Source organism: Anarrhichthys ocellatus, unplaced genomic scaffold, assembly GCF_004355925.1.
Source record: "Anarrhichthys ocellatus isolate YVR2014 unplaced genomic scaffold, GSC_Weel_1.0 scaffold12, whole genome shotgun sequence".
Classification (NCBI taxonomy): Eukaryota; Metazoa; Chordata; class Actinopteri; order Perciformes; family Anarhichadidae; genus Anarrhichthys; species Anarrhichthys ocellatus.
Window position 1 is genome coordinate 2,407,021 of NW_022280042.1, and position 6,057 is coordinate 2,413,077.

Below are 6,057 nucleotides of genomic sequence, written 5' to 3' on the forward strand. Positions count from 1 at the left end.
GCCACAGCGGATAGATGTTGGAGGGGATCTCACTCATTAATGATATGTAATTAAGGTCTCAAACCATGTGAGCTTTAATGAAGACATGATGTATGTACCAACGCATTTTACATATCTACTATCTGAATACTTGGCATTCCTTGAACAGAAGATGTGCATGTAAAAACCCTCTCAAAAGAAAAATATAGTCATTCATTTTATGCCCATACTTTCATCCATTCTGACCCATTTATAGCCTGCAGAAATGACCCGAACATGGATGTCCTTTGTCTTGGGGAGTTTTCAATCACTATGCAATCGAGGCAAACATCTCCTTAGTACTTGTCCTATCTGATTGCCTCTCTCTTTCAGACTTTCATTCATCATTGATGGCTTATGGAACAAAGGAGCAGCTTCTTTTCATATGATTTACTGCAAGTTGTCATAACTGACTATTCCTGAATGTTTAGTTCAAGTGGGGGAGGGATAAAACAATAAAAGAAAAAAAGACGAACATCTTAAAGAGCAACCAGGGCATTAATTGTGGCAGTTGTTTGTCTCACCTTCTCACTTAATCAACATGCTTACAGGTGGATTTTTGGGGCTGACTTTGACCTGTTCAGGGAATGTGTTACAAACTTAATTAACAAAAATGCATTGTAAAACAATACATTGAGAGATACAGAGAGAGAGAGAGAGAGAGAGAGAGAGAGAGAGGGGGAGAGAGAGAGAGAGGGGGGGGGACATGGGTAAAAATACTGACTCTGCATCACTGCCAGACCCCAAACACTGAATAAAAGGAAGCAAGGTCCCACAAACAGGATTCAGGCCAGGCTTTTATATGTAAATGTTTACGTAGGCAGATATATAAAAGAAGTAAAACAATGTTTGAGTAGCAGACAATATGCTGTTGGCTGACTGAGCATGAGAGATGGCAGTGCCTTAAGCTCTGATGCTCTCATAATACCATTATCAACAATATTCAACTTCCTGCCATTTTAATATTGCAGAGTAGAGTTCAAATGAGTCCTGATATACAGGCAGTGATAAAAGAGCGTGTGAGGAGTATAAAACTCTTCCTGTAATTACTGAAAAGATTTGAACGCATCATGAACTTTTGTAATGCCAGCAGCCTTCCAGTCCCTAAACCCCACATCTGTACAAGTGTATGTCAAAGTTAGGATTAGGTGCGCCGAGTGCATATTGGCTGATTGATGCATACATCTTGAACTGTTAAATCGTCTTCTGTCTTAGCTTGCAAAGTAAAAAGAAATGTACAAAAAAAATGCATTATTAAGATAAAGCAAAATCCAATTGCCTGCTGATCCGTTGAAAGGGAAGAAGTCAGAAATAGCCATGCTCGTTTAACACAGCTCTCTCTGCCCTGCAAACATTCTTCTTTAAATGTTATAAATACAACAGCCTCAAATGTTTTATTTACTTTTTTTAAAATCTTTTTTGGAGAATTTGCTTTTTATTTCTCTTATTTTCTTAATTATCACTTTGTCTTTCTGTGGCCATAATATGTCACTGTACTGTATATAGAGCATTGTCTTACTTGTTAAAAATCACAATAAACAAAATGGAAAAAATGCCTTATTAAGTCCTATACTTTCCTAATCTGCAAGGAAAAAGCATTTTGTCAGTCTTTCAGTCTACAGCACACAGCAGCGAGAATGTCACGAGGCATCGGTATAGTGTTTCAAATCTATAATTAAATTGTTCTCCTTTAAGCCGAGCGAGTAACACTAGTGTCAGACTTTTCTCATATTGTGAGAACTGGATGCACACATGAGTCTCATAAAGAAAACTCCTTTTTGTGTGAAAATAAATGTCTGCTTTCCGTCGCTGATTCAGACCACAACTTATACGTTTTCCTCTCTCATCCCTGCTTCACTGAATTCTCAGCAGGCTTTCAGCGGGTCAGCTGTGAGTTTTGTTGATGGTCAAGACAGGGGGGCGAATTGAGTTTGCGGATGGATGCGTATGGATTTAAAGTCAAACATTCTGCTGATTCCCCATACAGCATCACCGGGTCGATACATCGGGACCAGTGGTGCTGCCTCTGCCAATAGCTGTATTGACTTCCAGTCTCCACTTGACCCATCTTTTTCTGTACATGACACATCTGCAAGACCTTCGCTGCATAATTAAAAAAAAGGTGATACAAAGAGATTCAACAAAGTGGGTCATTTGAGTGTAGGTCTTTAGAAATAAGGTTTGTTTTTTATGAAGCCTCACGGAAAAACAACCTCTCTCATTGGTGATGTATAGACTGTTTTTGTATGGCAGAACTGTGATTTTAAATCATACCTTATATTTTAATCATCAACCTGATTCTCAGTTGGCTTCGATAATGATTTGGGACCCTGTTCCTGTCAGAAATGGAATATAAAAATCAAAAATAGTTTGGCAGGATGTCAGATAACACTTACAATTTTTGTAATAACCCTGCCCTCTTCCAGTTCACCTAATCTACTTGCTGATACAAACAGGATTTACTCCCAATGCATGAATTGCCACAAACACCCATGCCTTGGTTTGAATGCTGTCCGCGCACACTGAGCCGAACATGCTGATGTGAAAACAAGCTTCACATTGCTCCTGACCTTTCTGTAATTACCGGTAGAGTATTTCAGTCTCTCAAAACCTCCTGCCTTTGAAGCCCTGGGAGAGAGCACTTCTCTCGAAAAAAAATGAGCATGCACATCTGGAGCTGATGTGGCATGTGTTTGCTCTCCACCACTCCCAAAATAAAACAATAAAAACCTCAGTGGGGAGTGCAGATGCCAAGGGAAGAAATTTGCTGTTTGATTAGACGATGTGCTGGAAAACTGCTCAATGGAGAGGTTTTTGGATTCAGCAGCAAGGTTTGTTGTTTCTATCCTGGTTGCAAAGCAGGTCATGTGCTCAGTGAATGTCTTAATCGTTTTGAGAAAGAAGAAAAATAAGCCTTTAAAAGCGTTGGCTTAGCCTGATATATCCCATGATTCTTTGGATATGTCTCTCTCAGTGCTGGATTAAATGGGTACGCAAAGTGTCCTCAAACGTGATATAAAAATGTAAAAAACATGTCACTTGGTGCCACATGCAAATGGTGATTGCCAGTGAAGGTTATTTACAAATATCCGCCAGATTGGAGTGGGAAATTACAAGTGATCTTGTAGCACAACATTGCTGTCTGATTGAATGCCATTGATTGGCTTTAGTGTTGGTTTGCCTCTATGGCGTCTGCACCATGCAAACAATAACAAGAAGCAATCAGTATTAAACTATCTGAATTGTTGCATTCCACGAGGCTATATTGTTATCTCAAAGACGGAGCACAACAGTCAGTCCTGCCTGTCAATAACATTATCAGAGTAATCTTATTGAGCCGACAATGGACAGAGCCATCAACCGTCAACAGCAGAAAGAAGGGAAGAATAACATTAAATGCATGCCTCAAATCTGAACCATTTAACCATAGGTTTCTCACACACACACACACACACACACGATGGATGGTTCAAATAAAGAGAGAGGAAAATCAATACAGCAGAACCTTCTACTTTCTATCTTCTACCTTATTTTGTCCAGCTTGGTTGTCCTTGTCCCCGGCTGTTATTTATATTTCTGCGTGAGTACATCGAGAGAGATGCAACATTTATTTTGTCAAATTCCTTGTATACACACGCATTCTTGTCCAATCAAGGTGATTCTGATTTATTTCTCTTCAGGGGTCAATATGTACAACTCATGGATCATGACTGGGATCATCTAAAACTCAAGTCAAAATTGTTTTATGGTAATTTAAGTGTATCCTTGTTTATGAAGTCAACAAGAAAATTGCATAGAAAACAGCACAAAACATAAAGACCCATCTAGGGACATGTGTCATAAACTAGCTTTAGCATTGGTCGAATGTTTTTATACTTTGTCCCTTTAAAATAACAGCATACAAATACACACCTTCACTCGAGCCTGAGTTGCGTTGTTTGCCCAGCGACTATCTATGTGACATGAGCAGCTCTGGTCCTTCATCACACTAGTGTAACATAACAGTATACCTGCATCACATCATGGTGCTGAGCCACATGCCATTTTTCCTTTGGATACATTAAGCTCAATTATTCTGAGTGGTGGGAGACAAATATTTAGATCCTTTACTTAAGTTAAAGTAACAATACTACAAGGTAGAACTACTCCATTATATTGTAATTATTTGAATACAAACACACAATTAGCTGCAAAGCATACTTAAAGTACCAATAGTAAAATGACTCATTATACAGAATAATATATTATATAACTGGATAATAATTATTTATGCATTAATGTGTAAGCATCACTTTGATTTTGCAGCTGGTGAAAGCGGAACTAATTTAGATTTTATATAATTACAATTATTTATTATCTTATATACTGGGTATTTAAATTCTAGATCAGATTTTGTTGATTATATTGTATATTAATAATCTGAATCTGAGTTAACGAAGCTGCAAAATAAATAAAGTGGAGTAAAAAGTACAATATGTCCCTCTGAACTACTACTCCACTATATTTCAAAGCAGCTTGAAATATAAATGCGCAAGTAAAGCATAAGTACCTCAAAACTATACCTCAGTACAGCACTTGAGGAAAAGTACTTAGTTACATTCCGCCACATATTGTTCTTGTGCCTTTAGCCCGTTAGTCTGTGACATGTCACATGCCATGGAGACCATGTAAATATCCAGTGTGTGCTCCGTTTAACACTATGGATTTACACTCCTCCATATATAGACAAAGTGCTCTGACAAAAAAGACAGATGCAGATTAAAAAAAAGAAAGACAGAAAGAGTAAAAAAAGCGTAAACACAAGTGAGACAGACGAGCCAACAGGTAGGGAGACTGGTTGACAAGCAACAGCAAAAGCAGCAGACAAGCAGACAGATAGACAGACGGGCAGGCGGGCGTGTAGGGAGAAATCATAACCAGTCAAAGGACCATAATGGGAATGCTTTACAGCCGTATGTAGGTGGTCCTAATGATGTTTTGCTTATTGCAAGCACCGCTGATGCTTTGCTGAAATCTCATGACTCCCCTAGATTGGTCTCTTATTGCACTTGTGTGTCGTTTCCTCTCTGCAAAAACAAAAAATGTCAGAGAGAGAGAGAGCATATTTAACTTAGCATCCCATTTTCTGCCCCGCTCTTAATTCCAACTGAGCACTGCAGGAGGAGGAGGAGGAGGAGGGTATAACTACCTCAACTGTCCTATGCTTCAACTGATACTCAATAATAGTATAATACAAATAAATAGGAGATGAGATTGTGTTCAAACCACTTCCATTGTAATTGTCTTCTTGCAGTTGTAGATCTATTTTTGCAAAGGACTTTATATTTGAGAAAAAAAACAAAAAAAAAACAAAAAACGTCACGCACACATGCGCATATAGGGTGCCCAACTGACGCATCGTTTGTTGTATAGTCAACTGTTTTTTTTTGCTGGAGTGAGGCATGCCTGTAGCGGATTATTGTTTTTACCGCATTCAACAGTGTTTCTGAAGCAAGGGGCGAAAGTCGGGTCTGGAACAGTGGAGGCTCACATATGGAGGGGGATCCGCTAAAGTAAAGCCGTTTATCTTTTAAGAACAGGGGGGAGGGGGGGGAGGAGGTAGAGATTCAAGGCACTGAACTGAGATATCACGACCCTAATGAGAATTCTCACCAGTGTTTGCGACGATGCCGACTTGGACACTTTCACTATGGAGCTGCAAGCTTTAAGAGTAAAAACACGATTTAACAGGAGTCTAGTCCGTTAGCTGAGACCTCGTTTTGCGCCTCTGGAAGGGAAATAACCGAAGCATCGAACGCTATAAAGTGTGATTTTAAACAAACAAACCAAAAATTCTCGCCCCTATATGCGGATTGATTTTTTTTGCTGCTCTCTCTTCTCAGCATTCCCTCAATCAGTCGACGGATTTTTGCCATTACAGCTCAGTAGAGGGTCAGATTATTCTTAGAGCACCGTAGGATGAACACTGTCTCCGCGTTCCTTCTTTTGTGATTCCCAGATCGCCACACAAAAAGGAGGGGGGGGGGGGGGGGGGGGGGG